The sequence below is a fragment of the Rhinopithecus bieti genome, unplaced genomic scaffold (assembly GCF_001698545.2).
Source record: "Rhinopithecus bieti isolate Rb0 unplaced genomic scaffold, ASM169854v2 scaffold_1561, whole genome shotgun sequence".
NCBI lineage: Eukaryota > Metazoa > Chordata > Mammalia > Primates > Cercopithecidae > Rhinopithecus > Rhinopithecus bieti.
In genome coordinates this window covers 326,660-350,332 of record NW_016803640.1, presented here as the reverse complement: position 1 = coordinate 350,332, position 23,673 = coordinate 326,660, and positions in this window count along the sequence as shown.

The following is a 23,673-nucleotide window of genomic DNA, read 5'->3' as shown; positions in this document are numbered from 1 at the left end:
TTGAGCCACCGCGCCCGGCCTACAATTGCATTTTAAATTTGTTAGTTGCAGTTTTCTGTCTGTACTTCTGTATGTGTGTATTTCTTTCTACTTACCTGTATTTTTATCTGTGATGCATCAATCTTCCAATATATTTATTGATTTTGTTTGTATTAATTTCTTTCATCAATTTCTCCCCTCCCCACCTTCCTACTCTGCTTTTATTTTGATGTTCCTTTTGTTCTGTAGAATTTTTTTCTTTATCTAGTGAGTTAAACATTTTATTTTATTTTATTGAGCTTTTAGGAAGATTATTCTCTATACATAAATATATTTTATTAATGCATAATAGATGTACATATTTTCAAGGTACATTGCTAATTTAATATATTTATATAATTTATATAGATCAAATCAGTGTACTTGACATATCTATCATCTTAGAGAGTTCTACATTTTAATTTATAAGTTTTTTAATTTTCCAATAGTGAAATCATAGTTGTCTGTTAATTTAAATTTTTAGTATAGAAAATCTTTCCAGAAAGTTATATGTTAATCAACCCATCTGCTGTATCTAGCACATTTTCTTTTTTCTTGCTAGGAATACTGTGTTGCTGACTTTTATTTTTAAATGCAAATATTTGTTGTAGATTTTCAGACTTTAAAAATCTTTCCCCAACTTGCATACACTTTCCAGTATTTGTCATTCCTTTATGTTGGTATACATCCTACGTTGTTTTCTATTACAAATGACACAAATGCATGAGCAAGAAATGATGGCGACATCCTCCTGGACTATCATCTTGGCTCAGATTGGGTAATTTAATAACTATAGTCTCATATGGTGGATAGCAGAAAGAATGGGAAAGAGGAGAATTTAAAAGGGTGAGAAAAATAATGTTTACAAAATATGAGTGTACAGTAAGAGCACAATTCATGCCTATGAAATATGCAGAGGAAAAAGGTATTTATATCTAAGAGGAATAAAAAGTAGAAAGGCAAGGTGGGTACCTAATGACTATGTTCACCCAATTTACGATTTTGCATAGTCCTACAAACTAATATGCCTATATATGGTTTACCTATATACAGGAAGCTGTGGTATGACAATAATATTTCAACTATAAAATACTCTACAGTAGCCTGTGCTATGAAAGGACACATCAAAATATTATGTTAATTAATAAATTAATGACACATTTATTTTATGCATTTATTTACTGATTTATTCTCACATTGACATGAATGCGTTAAAATAATTAACAAAGTTTTGTTGTCTTTCACAAGTCTCAACGTCACTTATCTGAGTATCCAAAGTGTCAGGGAAAATGTTTCCAGCTGTGGAACGTATAAATTATTCTGTGTTCCTGCCTGCTGCTGTTGGAGAGCCAATAAAAGTGTATGGCAACACTAAGTCTAGCTACTTTTATTAATCAATTATAAAGCACTTTCAGTGCTTCTGACATTTGACAAAGCACTTGTAGGCTACAAACTTAATTGGCCTTCACACATTTTGAAGCAAATGTTATGTTGTGTATCTTAAGCCCCTATAAGCAGTCCATCTCCTGCAATTACTAAAATAATGATCTATAGATATGGCATAATAGGCAGCACAGTTTAAGAGAACAAAATGAAAATAATTTATTTTAATAGTGAAATGGAGTTTCATTTTGAGTTTACAAAAGTTTATGAAAGTGACAGATTTTAAAGTTTATAATAATGTTTTAGTCAGACCAATATAGTGATTTTAATTCCAAGTACACATTAGAGTTCTTAATGAATTAATTTGCAAGTCATTCTTGTGAAGCATAGAAATAGTAGAAATCTTATTTCTATTTCTAAGGGGTTATAGATTACAATTCTTTCTGAATGAGATATAACTAGAATTTTCTCAAAATTCAGTATGTTTATTTATTTCTCCATAAAATTACCTAGTGACAATTTCTCACCCTCTCTAGCAAAGAAACATGTCAAGAGTGATTGGATTCAGAAAAGTCAATAATTCGTACAGGACACACTGATAAACCAGAGAGGAGAAGATTATCCTTTCATCTAACCATCTGTCCATTCATATAATAAGACCAGAATCTGAGTTTAAGATTAACAGGTTTTCACCAGTACTACATCCAGGTGGAAACTGCAAATAGCAAGGCAATTCTGAGCAAATATCAAGACACTCTTTCCAGTATTTGCCTGATGCATGGGTAAATTGCCGAAAATTTCCACTGAATGATCTCATTCTGATAATAGGCAACCCATATTCTTCATGCCAATAGTCAGAGACCTTATTCACAAAATTGTGCAGCAATTCTGCTTTTCTTCATCTCTCCTTGGCAGTTAATTTATCCATGCTCTAGTACTTGTAGTTCAAATGATCTTCCTAAAATATTACTTCCCATGTCAATTTCCTATTCAAACGTCACTATTCTAGGTGCCTTCATTTAGCTTTGAAATAACAAAAGCCACCTATCATCTAGCTGTATGTATTATAATCTAATGTATCAGTAGTTCATTCTTTTATATTGTTGAATAATATTCCATTATATAAATACATCAAAATTTGTCTATTCATTTTGCTATCACTGGCATTTGGCTTCTCCTACCGACACTTGAGTTCTTTCTATTTTTGGCTATTCATAATAAAACTGTTATAAATATTTTTGTACAAATGTTTTCATAAATACATGGATATATTTTAATTTTGCTTGGTATATAAATAGTAGAATTGCTTAGCAGTTGAATAAATGTATGCCATACTTTGTAAAAAACTGCCAAAGAACTTGTCCAAAATGGATGTATCATTTTACATGACCACAATCAATGTATAAGACTTTCAGTTGTTCCACATACTTGCCACCATTTAATGTTGTCCATCTATTTTATTTTTAAATTTTAGCCATTTATTACTGCATAGTGTTTTCCATTTTCATTTATCTGGGGACTGATAATATTGAACACCTTTACATGTGCTTGTTGACCTATTCCTGTATTTTCTTTTAATTGTTTAGTACAGCTTTTTCCATAAAGGGACAGATAGCAAATATTTCAGTCTTTGAAAGTGAAAGAAGATCTATGTAACATTTCCTTTTTAAATTTTTTAAACACGTTAAAAATGTAAAAGTTATTCTTGGTTCTTCAGTCATATAAAAAACAGACTGCACATCATATTTGGCCTGTGGATTGTAGTTTACCAACAGTTGGTCTAGTCATTCATCTATTGTTATTGGGTTGTTTGCTATTTTATTACTGATTTGAATTCTTTATATATTATGAGCATGAGTCTTTCTCTGGATATATGTATTATAGCCAAGTATTTGAGGATTTTACAGACTTCTTATTGTTATTGATTAAAATTTTACTCATAGACATATTGAATAATATATTAAACACTCAAAATTAAGCAGATTCTTAAATGAGTTGTCATATGTTCTGTCTTAGTAATTACATTTGTACTTTAAAAGAAAGCATATTCTTCATTTAGAGGTGTAATTTTTTGAAACATTAATTATATTAGATTGGTTGATATTGTAAGTTCAAATGTTTTATATTTCTGTTGATTATTTTGTTAAAAAGGACCTATCTATTCAGTAAGAGAAAGTTGTAAACATCTCTATCTATGGATATTAATTTCATTATTTCTTTCGTTAGTTTCTTCATCTTCTATTTTATTATTTTGAAGCTTTGTTAGTAGACACAAAAAAAGATGTCATTCAGGGAAATTATCATTTTTATTAAGAAATGTCCTTCCTTTTGTCTACTAAGTCTTAGTCTACTAATGTCTATTTTGTCTGATATTAATATAGCCATAGTAGCTTCCTTATACTTACTGCTTACATATGATAATGTTTATATTTTAATAGTTTTAAACTTTCAACCTGTGTCTTCATATTTAAAGTTTATCTCTTGTTAATAGCATATACTTGGGTCTTGCTTTCATATTTAGTCTGACAATCCCTGACATTAATTAGAATACTTAACCCATTTACATTTAATGCAATTTTTGATATAATTGAATATAAGTCTACCAACTTATTATTTCTTTTCCCCTCAACCTTTCTGTTTTGTTTTTAAATTCCTCCTTTTGAGGCTTTCTGTTTTCCTTTATTTGTGTGTCTGTGAGTGCATGCATGTGTGTGTGTGTGTGTGTGTGTGTGTGTGTACAGGGGTGATAGGGTTAATGTTATTTATTTTCATTTCATTTCCTCTATTGGTATTTAGCCATACTACTTTGTAGTTTCCTTGAGATTAAGGGATTACCAGATAAATCCTTAACGTCACCTATCAAGTATAATTAGAGAAAAAATTTTAAAAGTCTTCCATTTATGATTCCATCCATTGTGCCATCATTGTTATCTTTTACTTCAACATACATTAATGACCACATAACACATTGCTACTATTTCTTTTCTTACATATTCAGTTTGTTCCTTAAATAAATTAAGAGAAGATAAACTTTAGTTTTATATTTACTGGCATATTTGCTACTTCAGTGTTCCTTTTTTCTAATTTTTTTGTGGTATTTATTTTCTTTAGCTTGTAAAACTTAAGCATATAGTAGTTCTATATCATCTGTGGCTAGACTCCCACAGTTCTTGCTTATCAAAATATACTGTTAATTTTGAAAGATATTTTGTTTGATCTCCAATACCACACTACCTTGATTACTATTGCTTTAGAGTAAATCTCAATGGAAGATAGTGTCAGTCTTATTTTTCCCCATTGAATACTGTATTGACTATTTGAGATCTTTTGCCTCTCCATATAAACTTTTAAAACAATTTGTTAATATGCACAATGTAAATTGGTGGGATTACATTGGATCTATATATCAAGTTGAAAAGAACCGGTATCATGAAAATATTGAGTCATCCTATCTATGAACATGGAATTGCTTCATTTAATTAGTTCTATGATTTATCAGAATTTTGTAGTTTTCCTCATTTAGATTTTGTACTTATTTTGTTAGACTTATACTTCCCTTTTCATTTTTGGGCATGTTAAAGTCAATGGTATTGTATTTAAAATTTCAAATTCCACTTGCTCATAGCTGGTTGATATGGTTTGGCTGTGTGTCCCAACCAAAATCTCATATTGAATTGTAGCTCCCATAAGTCCTACATGTTGTGGAAGGGACCCAGTGGGAGATAACTGAACCATGGGGGCTGTTTCCCTCAGACTGTTCTCATGTTAGTGAATAAGTCTCACAAGATCTGATAGTTTTATAGGGGGTTTCGACTTTCTCACTTCTCTCTAATTTGTTCTTGTCTACCACCATGTAAGATGTGACTTTTGCCTTCCATGTGATCGTGTGGCCTCCCCAGTCACATGGAACTGTGAGCTAATTAAAGCTCTTTTTCTATATAAATCATCCAGTCTCAGGTATGTCTGCATTAGCAGCATGAAAATGGACTAATACAGTTGATTGGTACCAGAAGTGGGGTGCTGCTGTAAAGATACCCAAAAATGTGGAAGCGACTGTGGGTCTGCATAGGTTGGAACAGTTTGGGGGGGCTCAGAAGAGGAGAGGAAGATGTGAGAAAGTTTGGACCTTCCTAGAGACTTGTTTAAAGGCTATGACCAAAATGCTGATAGTGATATGGACAATGAAGTCTAGGTTGAGGTGGTGTAAGATGGAGTGAGGAACTTGTTGGGAACTGGAGTAAAGGTGACTCTTGCTATGTTTTAGCAAAGAGATTTGGTTGCATGTTGCCCCTGCCCTAGAGATTTGTGGAACTTTGAACTTGAGGGAGATGATTTAGGGTATGTGGTGGAATAAATGTCTAAGCAGCAAAGCATTCAAGAGGTGACTTGGGTGCTGTTAAAAGCATTCAGTTCTAAAAGGCAAACAGAGCATAAAAGTTTGTACAATTTGCAGCCTGGTGATGCAATAGAAAAGAAAAACATATTTTCTCAAAAGAAATTCAAGCCAGCTGCAGAAACTTGCATAGGTAATGAGAAGTCAAATGTTAATTGCCAAGACAATGGGGAAAATGGGCATGTCAGAGACCTTCGCAGCAGCACCTCCCATCATAGGTCTGGAGGCCTAGGAGGAAGAAATGGTTTTGGGGCTGGGTCCAGGGCCCCCCTGCTGTGTGCAGCCTAGGGACTAGGTGCCCTAAATGCCTGCCACTCTAGCCATGCCTAAAAGGGGCCAAGGCACAGTTTGGGCCATGGCTTCAAAACCATGACAGCTTCCATGTGGTGTTGAGCCTTCAGGTGCACAGATGTTAAGAACTGAAGTTTAGGAACCTCCACCTAGAACTCAGAGGATATATGGAAATGCCTGGATGCCCAGGCAGAAGTTTGCCACAGGGCAAGGCCCTCATGGAGAACTTCTACTAGGGCAGTGCAGAAGGGAACTGTGTGGTTGAAGCCCCTACACAGAGTCCTGACTGGGGCACTGCCTAGTAGAGCTATGAGTAGGGTGTTACCATCCTCCAGACCCATAATGGTACATTCACTGACAGCTTGCACCATGCCCCTGGAAAAGCTGCAGGCACTCAATGCCAGCCTGTAGAAGCAGCCAGGAGGGAGGTGTACCCTGAAAATTCACAGAGGCAGAGCTGCACAAGAGCATGGGAACCCACCACTTGCATCAGCATGACCTGGATGTGAGACATGGAGTCAAAGGGGATCACTTTGGAGCTTTGAGTTTTGACTGCCTCGCTGGATTTCAGACTTGCATGGGGCCTTTAGCCCCTTCATTTTGGCCAATTTCTGCCATTTGAAATGGGTGTATTCATCCAATGCCTGTACCCCCATAGTATCTAGGAAGTAACTAACTTGCTTTTCATTTTACAGGCTCATAGGCAGAAGGGACTTGCCATGTCTCAGATGAGACTTTAGACTGCGGACTTCTAAGTTAATGCTGAAGTGAGTTAAAAATGTAGAGGACTTTTGGGAAGGCATGATTGTTTTTGAAAAGTGAGGACATGAGATTTGGGAGGGGCAAGGGGCAGAATGCTATGGTTCAGCTGTGTTTATCCCTCAAAACCTCATCTTGAATTGCAGCTCCCATAATTCCTACATGTTGTGAGAGGGACCTGGTGGGAGACAATTGAATCGTGGGAGCGGTTTCCCCTATACTCTTCTTGCACCACCACACCCAGCTAATATTTTTGTGTTTTTTTTTTTTTTTTTTAGTAGAGATGGGGTTTCACCATGTTGGTCAGGCTGGTCTCGAACTCCTGACCTCGTGATCCGCTTGCCTTGGCCTCCCAAAGTGCTGGGATTACAGGTGTGAGCCACTGTGCCTGGCAGAAGTTCTCCTATTTCTAGCTTACTGAAAATTTTTTAAAAATCATGAACGGGTGTTAGATTTTGTCAAATGCTTTTTTGTGTATACTGACATAATCAACAAACCATGTTTTCATATTTCAAATAAATCCCACTTAGCTATATAATTCTTTTTTATGCTATTGGATTTGATTTACTGATTTTTTTTGAGGATTTTTGCATCATTTTATGGGTGATATTGTTCTATAATTTTATTTCCTTGTAATGCCTTTGGTTTTGGTAGTAGGGTAATGCTGGCCTCAAAATCAGTTAAGAAGTATTTCCTCTACTTCTGTCTTCTAAAAGAAAATTATAGAAACTATAAATAATTTCATACTTATATGCTTTGTAAAATTCACTAGGAAACCTATCTGTGCCTAGTACTTTCTGGTTTGGAAGATTATTAAATACTGATTAAATTTCTTTAATAGCTGTAGGTCTATTCAGATTATCTATTTATTCTTGTGTGGCTTTTGATAGATTATGTCTTTCAAGGGATTAGTTTATTTCATCTAAGTAATCACATTTGTGGATATAAAATTATTTATAATATTATCTCATTATCCTTTTAATGTCCATGGGATACGTAGTGATGTACCCTCTTTCATTTCTAATATTCATAATTTTTGTCCTTTCTCCTTTTTTTCTTAGCCTGGCTAGAGGCTTACCTATTTTAGTTATCTTTTCAAATAACTAGCTTTTAGCTTTATTGATTTTCTTTATTGGTTTTTCTGTTTTCAATTTCATTGATTTCTATTCTAATTTTTATTATTTCTTTCCTTCTACTTACTTTGAATTTGCTCTTCTTTTTATAGTTTCCTAAGATAGAAGCTTAGATGATTGAATTTAGATCTCCCTTCTTTTCTAGTATAATGCATCTAATGCTACAAATTTCCCTCTAGATTGCTTTCACTGCATCCCACAAATTTTAATAAGTTGTTCAATTTAATTTCATTTTTAATTAATATAAAATTTTCAAAATTTTCTCTTGAGTTTTCCTCTTAGACTTATGTATTATTTAGCATTTTTTGATTTTTAGTGGTGGAACTTGTGGCATTATTTTTAGGCTGTCATTTTTTCAGATGAGAAGTCAGCACTCATTTGGGTTGTTGATCTTCTGCACATAATGTCCTTTTCTTCTAGTTGCTTTTGACACATCCCTCTTTTTTTTCTACTTTTCATCCATTTGATTATGATATGCTTAGTTTGTTTTTTAAAAAATTTATGTTACTTTGTTTACTCAGTTTCTTGAATATGTAAGTTGGAGTCTTTTTAGCAATTATTTATACAAATAGTGTTTCCTGTATCATTCTCTTTTTCTTCTTAGACTCCAATTATACCCAGCTTATATGCCAATTAAGTATGTTGCAACTATTAGTATTGTACATTGGCTATAAGCCTCTGTTGATTTTTTTTTTCAATCTTACTACCCTTTTATTAAATTTATCTTCAAGTTCACTGAATTTTTTTTGTGCTGTTTAATTTGCTGTTAAGCCTACCCAGTGAATTTTTTATTTAAGATATTACATTTTTTAGTTTTAGAATATTATTTATTGTTGCCATTTCACTGTAGAGATTACTTAACAAGCCACTCATATATTTTTCTTGAATGTCTTAAATACATTTACATGGGTCACATCAAAGTCTTGTTTCAATGTACTCCTATTTGTTTCTTGATGTAGTCAGTTTTCCTTTTTTCCAGTATCCAGTAATCTTTTGTTGTATGTGTGAAAATGTGGATTAAATAACATAAGAGATTTGATTATGTTACATTAAAATGTATGGAGTTCTGTGAAGGCTTGTTTTATTCTTTGTTAGACTAATTTTATGCATTTTCCCTTTCGTCACCTTTAGGTCTTGTTCCTTAATTTAGGACATGAGTTTTACAATTAAAGTAGTCCTTCTGTAGGGTCAACTGAGTGTCTGAGATGCTGGAGGAGAATGTGGGGTCTACATATGCTAATATCTCCTAGCCCTGTACTATCTCTAGTCTTTCTATTTCTCAGTATGCCTTTGCACATGTGCAGCTCAGCCTTAAACCAAGACCAGAGTGCTATACTCCACCCCGGTATTTAAATCTGCTCTCTGTGTAAATGTTTCCTCTGTTTTTCCAATTCCATCTGCTTCAGAAGCATCAAACTTAATATTTGCCTCTTCAGCGCAGTGAGTTTATTCTGTTGGGCTTCACTGATTTACACTGCATTTCAGAAAGAATCTTTAGACAGGAAATTGGAGTTAAGATATAGCTTATGCCTTGTGTTTCCCTTCTGTCAGGCACCGAAGTTCTAAGATGATTGTTTTCCAATGTCTGAAGATGGTAACCTTATATTTATTGTGTTCACATATTTCATAGTTGTATATGCCAGGAGAGTGAGTTTAGCACCACTCACTATCTCACACCTGAAGTAGAATTCTCTCCATTCATTCTTGCAAGAACATTTTCATCACCACTTCAGCAATAGACATACTCATTCTTTCAACTTCCTTATGCCCCTAAGTAGTAATTCCTCTGGTTGTTAGTTTTAGTCACTGGAGTTGAGTTAAATAAACCTGATTAATTATTACAATTACCGATATTAGTCTGTCATTTTTTCAGATGAGAAGTCGACACTCATTTGTGGTGTTGATCTTCTGCACATAATATGTCCTTTTCTTCTACTTACTTTTGAGACATCCCTGTGATGAAAATTAATGTAGTCAGTTTTCATTTTTTCTAATGTCCAGTAATCTTTTGTGGTATGTGTGAAAATGTGGATTAAATAACATAGAAGCTTTGATTATGTTACTTTAAAATGTATGGAGTTTTGTTAAGGCTTGGTTTATTCTTTGTTAGACTAGTTTTATGCTTTTCCTCTTTCGTCACCTTTATCTAGGTCTTGTCCCTTAATTTAGGACATAAATTTTACCATTAAAGCAGTCTTTCTGTGGTGTCAACTGAGTGCCTGAGGTGCTGAAGGAGGAGGTTTATTGTAGTTGCAGTTCTAATATAACCTTGTTTCATTTTCATATACACTATTTCCTCACTAAATGTCATCAGGGGGTTTTTAGAAACTGTCTTTAAGAAAAATAACATACAGCTGGTCCTCCAATGAAATCATTTTCTTCAACACTGTTTTGTCATAACATTGACAAGAAAAAAAAAAACTGGCTTCGTTATACATTGCAGTATTCAAGAATATATCAATGATGTTATGTGAGAACTTATTGTGTATGTCTATAGATACTAGTGATACTTATAAGCATACAAATTTCAATGTATAGATATAGATTTTAAGAAAGAGGCATATATAAAGAGAAATAGTGAAGAAGTAAAAGAAAATCAAGCAGTCTCACATATTAAATTACATCAAAGAACTTGTCTTATTTATCATAGTATCTTCGAAGAGATAGCATGATGTTTACATAATGGAAAAGACTAAACAATTATTTATTATATTTTAGCATATGCAGATACTCTACCTGAGCAATTCTCAAAAGGGGTGATTTTTCCCCCAGGGGACACTTGACAATGGTTGGAGATATTTTTAGTTGTTGCAACTCAAGAAGTTATACTGGCATCTAATGGGTGGAGGCCAAGAAAGCTGTAAAATGGTGTGTAGTACGGAACAGAGTCCCCTGCAAGAAAGAATTATCCAGTCCAAACTAATAGTAGCGCCAAAGACAGGAATCCCTGTTCTATTTTAATATAAATATCTGCTCTATGTACAAATATATACTTAACACCCACATAAATATATATTAACTCAAATGACATCCTGACCTATCAATGTAAAATAACACTGTGGAGTACACTCTATGCTCTTTCTCACACTTAATTTATTTTACATATACATAAAATCATGGGTGCTTCTGTATCAAATGTTTTCAATATTTACGGTCTTTCTCCCTTCACTTAAAAGTAAACTTATAAAAATAGGGGCTTCAGGCCAGGCACGGTGGCTCACGTCTGTAATTCCAGCACTTTGGGAGGCCGAAATGGGAGGATCACGAGGTCAGGAGATCGAGACCATCCTGGCTAACACGGTGAAAACCTGTCTATACTAAAAAATACAAAAAAAAATTAGCCAAGCTTGGTGGTGGGCGCCTGTAGTCCCAGCTACTCAGGAGGCTGAGGCAGGAGAATGGCGTGAACCCGGGAGGCAGAGTTTGCAGTGAGCAGAGATCGCGCCACTGCACTTCAGCCTTGGTGACAGAGTGACTCGGTCTCAAAAAAAAAGGGACTTCATATGTTTAGTCAGCAGCTACATTCTTAGTACCTTTCTCAGTGCTTGGCACTTGGTAGATATTCAATAATGAATGAATGTGCAAATGCATTACTATATTTGTCAATTTTTATAGATATATTTTGTCGGTTTTAATTTCTATTTCTGAAAAGTTTTATTTAAAAAATAAATTTTTGGCCGGGTGTGGTGGCTCATGCCTGTCATCCCAGCACTTTGGGAGGCTGAGGTGGGTGGATCACCTGAGGTCGGTAATTCGAGACCAGCCTGACCAACATGGAGAAACTCCGTCTCTACTAAAAACACAAAATTAGCTGGGCGTGATGGTCCATGCCTGTAGTCCCAGCTACTGGGGAGGCTGAGGCAGGAGAATCACTTGAATCTGGGAAGCGGAGGTTCCAGTGAGCCGAGATCACGTCATTGCACTACAGCCTGGGCAATAAGAGCGAAACTCTATCTCAAAAAAAAAAAAAAAAAAAAAAAAAAAGAATAAATTTTAAATCCAAAAAATAAAACATAAATGGTTTGTGGAAACCTGAGTAAAAATTTTAAATATAGCAAATGTCATTCCAAACTACTTTTCATAACTTACAACCTATTAATAAATTGTAAGCGTGTTTTAATAATCTCTGTATCTGCTATTCCAGTCTAGATGAAATTAAACATTACTTTTGTGCCACTCTTTAGAAAGCAGAATTATCTCTCAACTGCATTTGGTTAACTTTCAGATCACGGGTTTATATGTATATAAATACATACAATCTACAGATGCATGTGTGTGTGTGTCTGTGTGTGTGTAAAACTGCTCAGTGCCTTCATTAAAAGCTATCTCCAATTAAATAGGTCAGAGAGGGTTCATATTACACTACTGTTAAATTGATGCTGATTTAACTGATTATTGTCTTGAAATACTATTTAAATATTAAATGTTAAAGGAGAAAAAGCTAAAAGAAAAAAAGACCCTCAATGGGAATAGCTATGTGAAAGAAAAATCATCATATTTAATATGCAGGTGTGCTGATTTCATAACTAAAATATTGGCATTTACAAAAGGGATTATATATTTTCCAAGTTATGAAAACCTATCTCATATTAATCACAGATAAATTAACATCAGGACATGATAAAGCAGCCAAAGCAGAACTGAAATTACAAAAGGCTGCTTTGTGTTTCATCACCTTGGTCTCAGTTGATGAATTCCATCTAGACCAAGAAAGTAAGAAGCCTTGAAAGGACTGTCGGCCGGGCGCGGTGGCTCAAGCCTGTAATCCCAGCACTTTAGGCGAGACGGCGGGATCACCGAAGGAGTCCAGCAGTCAGAAGGACATCCTGGCTAACACGGTGAAACCCCGTCTCTTACTAAAAAAATACAAAAAAACTAGAACCCGCGGCCGTACGGTGGAGCGGGTCCTGTAAGTCCAGACTACTCGAGGAGGCAGAGTGCAGGAGAAATGGCGTAACCCGGGCAGGCGGAGCTATGCAGTGGCTTGAGCTCCCAAGCCACTGCATCCAGCCACTGGCGACGAGGCCAGACTCCGTCCTCAAAAAAAAAAAAAAAAAGGTTGCAAATGTTTTCATGACATGTTTCAAAGACTATCACTGCTAAGCTGAGCAATCTTCTGAATTTCATTTCAACTCTTCTACTTTACTCTCAATTATATTTGGCGATATATTCTTAAGCACAAATTTTATTTAAAGAATAAATAACTGCAAGCTAAACAGATGATTAAATGATACAATACCAGAAGGGATTTTTGTTAGTGGAAAGTTATAAATCAATAATGCTTTAGAATATTCTTTTAATGTGGGACAATCACAAATAAAATGAATGCTGAAACTATCCTATTTATCAAATAATTTGTTGCTCTTTCCACGAGACCTTTTTATAATTGTTTGGTTCTGTATTCGGGTTAGAGAGGGAGAAAGACAGGGTCTAAAATAGAAAGTGATCTGGAAGTCTTTTTGACCGTAAAACAAAGCGAACAAAAAGCCCAAGTCCGTTTAAATTAATGGAATTGATGATTCTACTCATTTTAAATTACAGTGGCTATAGGAATGATAAACCAATCGTCAATGTCTATATGAAGGAAATCTTGTTTTACTGGATTTATTTTGTTTGCCTAGAAGCTAACCTCCCTTGGTGTGTGAGTGACAGCTTGGAAATTGAATTATAAATGTAGGGGTGAGGATTATTTGTGGCAGGAGGTTATACTTCCCGAGGAGCATAACTGAATGGCATATCCCAGTTGGATACTTTGAGGTGACATGTAAAAGCAAGTTTCAGGATTATACAAACATTGGCTATAGCCATAATTACTTCAGAGACATTATGAACAGGTGGTTCAGACAAATTTCGCTCAGTCTCCAGAAGAAGCATTCCATGAAATCCACCAACTTTGGATAAGTGAGATACTGAAAATCTTCTCAGAGAAATAACATATTCTTCACAGAGAAATCTACCAAGTTTCACTTAAAAATTCTGATTCAGTTGTAACCAACAACTGATTACTCCTGCTAGCTTGAATTCCTGATTTTCCTAAACCAGAATTCTTATAGTCTAGTAATACAACTTTTGAGGATGTCATTTGGAAACCTACTGATATTCTATTATAGCACCCAGATATTTGGTCTCTTCTAGATGGCATAATATTTGGTTTAAAACACCAACATGACAAGGAGCTTTTCAAGTTCCTCTAAATCATGCAGGTAGAATCTCTGACTTTAAGAATAAAGCTGTTTATTGAAAGTATCAGTTAAAAGAACAAATCTCATCAACTCATTAACTCATATATACCAAGTACATAGAGAGTATATATACAGCATTATTATAGGTTTTGTGGGATGTTGCAAAACATCCAAGATAAATCTCTACAGGCACTTATCTACTTTGGACAAGACAAAAGGACATGCAATCTCAGTAACCATGTATACATAACCGGCTCTAAAAATATCTTAATGCAGGTTCTCCAGCTCAATGGTTTGCTAGTGAAGCATGTGGAACTTCTGTCTGAGAAAAACAGGCTAGTGTTTTGGTTTTATTCTCCAAGGTAGTCTGTACATTCATCAGTGACAACTCATCTGAAGGAATATTTCAAGGCTTTATACACAAGAAACAGCCCTGCCTCTTGCTAAGTGTATTCAAATGCTACATTGCAGCTCTGCTTTGCCTGGATAAAGGAGTTCCTTTTTTATGTTAACAAAGGTATGTGAGTTTCAGGGGTAATGTTAAAAAGGGAAAGGTCAGAGTGGGATTGGAATTTAGGAGCCACAGTCGTTTAAAACAGATCAAGAGGATCTTGATCTTCAGAAGCACTAACATACTTTGGAAAAGATGAGTGGAGGAGGAAGATGCAAAACTTTAGGAATAACATCTTGAAAAGAAGATCTAAGCCTAGCACAATCGTTTGTCTAATATTCTAGAATTGATTTTAGGAAGCAAAATATTTTGGCTAGCAAAGACACACAGCTTATCAACTGGGAAATGTGAGATGTTAATGAGTTTGGTTCCATCAAAGTTTGAGATAAATAAGAAAAGTAATATTTCCTGAAGGCTATTTTAATTCATTCTGCTTAACCCGTTGTTTACACTCAGTCTACCATTGTGATTTGGAATGCTCATTTTCTTTTTTTCCCTCTGCCTGTAAGATCATATCTCTGTACTCTGAATCTGGTAAACAGTTCCTGAAGTACTAGTTAAAATACCCTTGATCCTACTCTGAGACAGTCCTGAAAACTTAAATGAATGGTGTTTGGCGATCTCAGCTCAGTCCCCAGTAAATGTCCACATCACAAAACCACAACCCTTAATTTTCAGTGATTGATTATCTCTGCTTAGCTTAAACTCAGGGTTGAGTCAGCCAGGGACTTTATTACCCTCCATTCCTGTGAGGGTGGTCCAGCCAGGTCAAAGTCGAGGTCAATAATAGGGCAGGAAGGTACTGCCATTGTCAGTAATTAGGATTATTCTTCACCAGAACAAAGAACTTCACTCCTCAGAGATGCTGTTTTGCACAAACAGATGTAGTCTTCACTAATGATAAAAGGCTATACTAAACTCAAATAGCATATCTGATCAAATAAAAATCTTTTCATGATCCAGGATTTGTTTATATCTTAATCTAGGAAATAAAGTATTAAAAGTGATTAATTTATTGGATGGTTTAAAAAACCCTTGAAGTTGAAAGAATTGATTTGTCAATTAAAATATCTATATACTAAAATTGATATAGTTTAAAAGCAGTTTTAATTTAAAACATAGTTATCAATAATAGACTCAAATTTAAACTTAAATGCTAGTATCATACTGTGAACCACAAATAGGTTTATAGATTTTTATATAAAAGGAAATTTTGTATTTAAGCTTAAAATAAAATCAAACAGTTATACAGTTTAATTTAAGAGACGCTTTTAAGTAGAAACTAAATAGCTACTCATTGTAGGGGAGATTTCAGATTTTAGAACTGCAGCAAAATAAGATAACCCACTAGCACTGAAGATATATAGTTATTTTATGTGATTTTAACGGAAAATTATGACAAGAGAAATATTGATTTTCATAGTAATATTAAAACCAGACACTAAAATATGTATAGCAAGTTTGATTCAAACAAGCATATTTGGCTCTTACGTACTTTCTTAAATAAAAACTTTCACATGAATTACTTCACTAAATTATGAAGAGTAAATGCTTCAGTAGCTTTTTGAACCAGAAGTCATATTTTACACAAAGCATGAGTTAAACAGAACTGGATTAAAATTTTAAAAAATAACGTATCAGTAGAGAAACGTATATGATAAGAGTTTAGTGGGCAGCCATACCTTTATTTAAATACCACTGTTACCTTTCATGACAGTGTGGCCTTGGAGAAGTTACATAATCTTTCTGAACATTCCCCTCAAGTTGGTGAGTTGGGGTAGAGAATGTATAGGAAATAATTTCTACCATATAGCATTGTTGTAAAGGATCAAATTATTTCATATATCTAAAACGTATGATACATCTTTGTTCCATAAATGTTAGGTTTTTTGTTCATACAAAGCATTCATATAGATAGATGGCTTTACAAAAAAAGGAGGTAAATGTAGTGAATGTTTTCCAAGTTTATAATCTCATCTTTTTCAGTAGTTCATTTTCTAGGTAACATTGAATTGAGTGAACATAATTTTAATTTTGTATTATCCATCAATCTGAAGCCTAGGTATAATAAATTAAATTGGCTGGTAGGCTGTGAACATTTTTTCCTGTTGCCGTGATATGAGGTAGTGTGGCTGTATCCACAGTGATAAAGTGAATGAACCCAGGACTGCCTCCACAGTTCATCTCACCATCTTAATCTGTGTAGACCATTGCAAATGTAGTTTAGGAGCAGCAGTGAAGGCATATACTTGTGACAACCAAAATGGATCAATAATTTTCTGATTCTCTTGAGAGACCTACAGAGAAGATTTTTTAAATCAGAAATGGTATAGAATATCTATTTGCCCAAACTATCCACAACTCTAGCTAATGTCAATAACTTTAATATTTATAAATATATTAAATAAATTGAAAATAAGTTTATTTTATTATTAGTTATATCAAATATCTGTTCAGGAATGTATTAAGAATAGCCACTTGCCTTTTCATCTTTCTTATTTCTTGTTTTTCTAACCCATTTAAATCCTTTGCCTCTTTTTTACCTTTAAGATTTTTATTTTGAATTCTTAGTAATTTGTCAGAGCTCTTTATATACTACTTATCCTTTAATGAAAAAAACAATCTTGGCAGTATTCTCAGTCACTTCTTTCCTCTAACAATAGTTACAAATCAATTTGAGGCTCCCAATTATAAAATATTTCCGCCGGGCGCGGTGGCTCCAGCCTGTAATCCCAGCACTTTGGGAGGTCGAGACTGGCGGATCATGAGGTCAAGAGATCGAGACCATCCTGGCTAACACGGTGAAACCCCGTCTCTACTAAAAAATACAAAAAAAAAAAAAAAAAAACTAGCCAGGCGTGGTGGCGGGCGCCTATAGTCGCAGCTGCTTGGGAGGCTGAGGCAGGAGAATGGCGTGACTCCCGGGAGGCGGGAGCTTGCAGTGAGCTGAGATTCGGCCATGCCACCTCCAGCCATGGGCGACAGAAGAAAGAACCCCGTCTCAAAATAAATAAATAAATTAAATAAATAAATAAATAAATAAAATATTTTCATATGGCATGTATATTTTAATTAAAATCGTTATGACTGTGGTGATACATATATATATATATATATATATATTTTTTGCCTAAACTCATTCCATATTTCTTTGGTCACTTTTGTGAAATCAGTATGGAAGACCTCGGATAAAGTTAATGTTTTATTTAGGCTTATTTAAAAAAATTTTTTTCATTTGAGTTTCATAAGAGGGTTAACTTATTTTGCATTTGAATAATTGATTTTTCTTGCTTTAGGAAAATGTTTTTTACTGTCAGCAAGGTGATCTTTTAAACCACAAATATGGATTTTTGTGCACAATCCTTTAGGCCAGTTACATTTGCAAATGCTTAAGACAGCTTACAGCGTAGCTACCTAAAGTGCTGTACGAGAACGGGGCAGCAACAAAATCATCTGAGGTTTAATTTAAAATGCCAGTTGTAGAGCCTAGGACAGACCACTGACTCAGAATTGATGTTGAGTTTCAGAAGCATTCAGCAGGATCCTTGAATGAACTAAAATGCCCAGTCTTTTTTTCTGGCTTTGGTTTTCGGCTTAGCTTGCTTTGTTGATCACTGCTCTCCATGTTACTGGTTTTCTTGCAGCTAAATATTCTCTCTATTCAAGTATTCGCCATATTTTTCCTTTGCTGGAATAATATTTTTCTCCTTTTGTTTTATTATTTTACTTGTAATTTAGCTTACAACATAAAGTTACTTCCTCATGAAATCTTCCTCACATGAATCCATGCCCTTCTTTATTCTGTGCTCTTACGTATTTCCATGTACTTTTGATTAGTATTGCTTTGGGGATTCTTAAATCTACCAACATCCGACACCTGCTAATTGTAATCATAGGATTGTGCCTTGTTTTGGCTTAATGCTTAAATCCTCAGATTGCTATCTGAGTACTTGACGCATTTGAGTCTATAATAAATATTGCTGAATGAATGAATGAATGAATGAATGAATGAATGAATGAATCCTGCCTAAAAGTGTTTACTACTATTTGGGAGTCATTAAGCTCAAGGGTCACTTCCCCAATAAAGCTATTTCCTGGCTTCCATTCTTTTTCTCAGGATGTTGGGTGTGTCTCATTGTCTGCTTTTTGGCATTCCTTGTTTCTGATATTTTCTTTGCATCTTTTTTTAACCAGTTGTTTAACCCACTTTTCTGTTTGTCCTTGAAAGTAGAGAAGACTCTCTCAGGCTCTTTCTCTCCAACCCTTTGTTTTTATTCTTGATAAAAGATTGGACATTATCAGACATTCAAATACAAACATTATAAATTAAATACACTTTAGGCCAGATTCTGTCATAAACCTGGTTTGAAGTTAACCCCCTGCATTTTGATTTGTCAATTTTTAAAATGGAAGCAATTAGAGGGAACTTTTTGGAGGAAGATGTCTGTATTTCAGTTGTGGTTGGGATACCTAATGTTACAGGATGAACAAAACTCATCAAACTGTGTACCTAAAAAGGGTGAAATTTTATTAAGCAAGTTAACAACTCAACGCTAGTTAGAAGGAAAAATAAAGACAAGAAACTAAATCATGAAATAGTGACCCGATGATTATTTTTGGTTTGAGCTTAGGGTGGGTTTTAATTTTTTTTAAATTTATTTTAAATGAACCTGAACACCTTTTCTTTTTTTTTTTTTTTTTGAGACGGAGTCTCGCTCTGTCGCCCGGGCTGGAGTGCTGTGGCCGGATCTCAGCTCACTGCAAGCTCCGCCTCCCGGGTTTAAGCCATTCTCCTGCCTCAGCCTCCCGAGTAGCTGGGACTACAGGCGCCCGCCATCTCGCCCGGCTAGTTTTTTGTATTTTTTTAGTAGAGACGGGGTTTCACCGTGTTAGCCAGGATGGTCTCGATCTGCTGACCTCGTGATCCGCCCGTCTCGGCCTCCCAAAGTGCTGGGATTACAGGCTTGAGCCACCGCGCCCGGCGAACCTGAACACCTTTAAGCCCAGTGCTCAGTTCTGTCTCCCACAGAGCCCCCTCTATGACTATCTTACACCAGATTAGATTCTCATTCTTAACTCGCAGACTCAAAGCTCTTTTTTTCCAGTCTCCTACAGAAGCAAATTTTTATGATTTTGCTTCCACAAACATTAGATCACAATCAAGGGTCAATGCTGAATATTATACCCACCTAAGAATAATGTAAATCAATTTTCTAATTAAGAGACTTTACTAAGGTTATATGCCCTCCCCCACTTGCTTGTATTTAGTCACTGTGTTCTAAGTGCAACTTTGAATAAATGAACTGTATTTTAAAATTTAGCGACATGTTCACATTATTTTTGTACATTATAGAAAGACCATCAATATATTTTTTCCTATGATGATTAAAGCATAAATCATGTCAGGCTGAGTGTATTATATATATAAACATATACCCTTTTATATATACATATTTGTATATATACATACATAAGAATATACATATATGATACTCTTGTGTATACTTTTTATGTATTATATATAATCATTCTAACACAATATATTTCCAGTTTATATTAATCTTTTGTTATTAATGTAAGAAGTTTGTTTCACATTGAATGTGATATTAGAAACGTGCCATTATTTAGAACTCAAGACACACCTGTCAGGTTTTGCAGGTGGGGTATTTTTAATTTTATTAAGCCAGGAAATTGTTTTTCCTTCCACATGTTTGTCTCCTTATCTCTCATCCCATCTTACACTTCCAAATCCATCCTGACTCTAATAGGTTGAGATGATTAATCATCGTAGAAGCTGGCATGCAGAACACAGAGCAATCAAAAGAAAAGGAAACAAAGGGGCCGGGGTGTTTTGCAGCCACTTTTGATAAATACAAAAAGAGGACACCTCACATTTCAAATTACAAAAGAAGAGTTTTGTTGTAATCTTATAAAAAGGTACTCTTGCCCTTATTTATTAATTATCTTCAGAAAATCATCTCCCCCGACACAATCTGGGTAACATGGATAATAGCATATTGCATGTATTATAAAAAATTAAAATATATATAATTTACAAATCAGTCTTACTTTCCTTCACAGAAAAGCCAAATAGTAATAGCTGTGGTTAATAATATAAAACATTCATGCTACATTAAAAAATAGATTACTTTTAATTTTACTAAGAAAATATGTAAACTCAATTTATCCTATAAAACATCTTGAAACATTTTCTATTAAAGATACTGGTGTTAATTTAAGCAAAAACAAGAGGCATTTCCCGCCTCTCTAAGATATTGAAGAAGTTATTCTAGTCAATAACAAGTAATTTCAGTTCTGAGCTTTAGGTTACTTATCTGGAGAATAAAAATACTGGTCCTATTTTCTCTGGGAGGGTATGTTATTAACCTCACACTCTCTCCAGGACTGGGTAGATTCAGGTGTCTTAAAAGTGATTCTTGAACTTGGCTGCATGCCAGAATCAAATGGACAATTATGAAGAATGCAGATCCCTGGGTTCTCTCCAGCCTCACAGAATCAGCATTTGAATGAAATAATATTTTTACACAAACCCAGCCATTGATAATGAAGTATTCTTGGCCTCAGACTAAAATTTATAAACCACTTTCATTTTGAAATAAGAAATGTAAAGACCTGATCTCAACACTCAAATTTTGGAGTAGTAGAAGAATGAAAAAGAGGAAAAAAACACATATAAGTGAAATAAGCCAGACACAGAAAGACAAATATCACATGTGGTCATTCATATGTGGAAGCTAAAAAAAAAAAAAAAAAAAATTGATCTCATGGAGATAGAGTGTAGAATGATGGTTACCAGAGACTGGGGAAGGTAGTGGGGAGGGTGATAAGGAGGAGATGGTTAATGGGCACAAATATACAGTTAGAAGGAATAAGATCTACTGTTTTGTAGCACATTAGGTACCTATAGTTAACAATAATATATTTCAAAAAAATTAAAAGAGTGAAATTGGAATGTTCCTAACACAAATAAATGATAAATGCTTGAGATGATGTATATCCCAATTACCCTGATTTGGTCATTGCACATTGTATACATGTATCAAGATATCAAATATAGCCCATAAATAGGCACAACTATTATATATTCATGAAATTTTAAAAAATGAAGCAAAAAACATAAAAAATTAAAAGTAGGAAAATAAAGAAGAGTAGGCACTCAAAACAAAAATTATTAAAGACATAGGTAACAAGGACATTTTATCAGCTATTTTTAAATGAGTACACTTGTCTCCGTTGGCTGCTTTGCATTCAGTGACAATCATCTGTAAAGGTAGGGGCACCTGTAAGGCAATACTACTTACTTCATCTCTTCTCCCTGATGATTCACAAATTTACCACCAGAGATTTTTTAAAATAATTTTCTAGAAAGAAGGGAAGGGGAAAAAGAAGATAACAAAGAAACAGTCCCATATGCTCAGGAAAAAAAGAAAAAAAAAAAAAAAAACAGTTGAGAAAAGCCAAATACTAAAAACACCCACCTTATTCATCAGTGAGTATGGAGCATTCTAATCATTGACTTAAAATAAAAAAGTCAAGCCAGCAGGTGAGTGAGTGGGTGGATGTATAAGGGGAGTATGTTATGTGAGGCCCGCGTGAGTCGGTGTGTGTTCACTCAGTGAGTGTGTGAATGAACCAAGAAGCCGGAGAAGCTGGAGGAGAGAGAAGAGTTGAGAAAATGAAAAACCAAGTGTAAAAAGAAAGTAGGAAAGAGAGACAAAAGAGCTACAGCACTGTGAGAATGCATGGAGAAAGAGATATTGGTAGATAAAGTGAGAAGGAAAAGTCCAGAGATTAAGAGAAACCTAAAGAGAAAGAGAAGTCTTCAGTTTCTGTCTGGTGATGGTGGTGGAGGTGTGGTGAGCTCCTCACAACTCCCTGCCCTTGACTTAATTCATACCAGTCTGTATCATCTTGGGAGAATGTACAACACAGGGCTAACCCTGAATTTGTTGTGTCAGCAAAAACCAAATCTTTCTCTTTTCTTTCCTACGTATGTAAGGGACACCTGGACACTACCTTATGGACCATTATTGGAATATACAGTATGTGGCCGGGAACGGTGGCTCATGCCTGTAATCCCAGCACTTTGGGAGGCTGAGGTAGATGGATCATGAGGTCAAGAGATTGAGACCATAATGATCACCATGGTAAAACCCTGTCTCTATTAAAAATACAAAAATTAGCTGTGTGTGGTGGCTTGTGTCTGTAGTCCCAGCTACCCTGGAGCCTGAGGCAAGAGAATTGCTTGAACCCAGGAGAAGTATGTTTAATTAACTCATTCAACAAATGTTTTATTTAGCACTTACTAGGTGCCAGGGACTGTGAAGCCATAGGGTATGCTGTGAAGAGAGGACAAGTCCCTGCCCTGCTCTGAAAGTTAGCCCACCAGGACAAGCTTGCAATCTGGAAGGTCCTTGCTAAGCAGTTACTGTTGCTGAATTTTCATCTGGTTGTGGTATTTTTTTCACAATCTTGATTAATATTCCATGTCTTTCAGCCACAGTTCAGAAATATATAGACCATACTATTGTGTTCTTAAAGCCTTTCAATTTAAAGAGAGTAACATAAAAAACAATGACTCAATATAATGTTTGTCTTGTGTGATACAAAGAGTCTAAGTGGGAAGTTTATGAACCCATAGATTGAGTAATTTGTTGACAAGGAGTAAGTCTATATAATTCTGTGACTTTATTAAAGCACTTGTATAATGTATCATAATGCTTGTCTATGATAATGAGAGTTCTTAATTATTGGGTCCTAATAGATGCCCAGTATTCTCCCAAACATGCTTCATTCTTTAAATTTTCTTAGCAATATGGCTATTATAGTCTCCTTTTTTAAAATGTAGAAACTGAAATTCCATGATACAGTAATTTGCCTAAGTGAGGTAGCTAGGAAGTAACAAAGTCAAAATTCAGACTAAAGTCTGACTTCACAGTCTGTGCTCATTCCATTATATTAAGCTTTCTCACCAAGAGAGCTCAAAAAACTAAGATATTTATTAACATACTCAGATAATGAAGGTTTGCTATTTCATGTTGA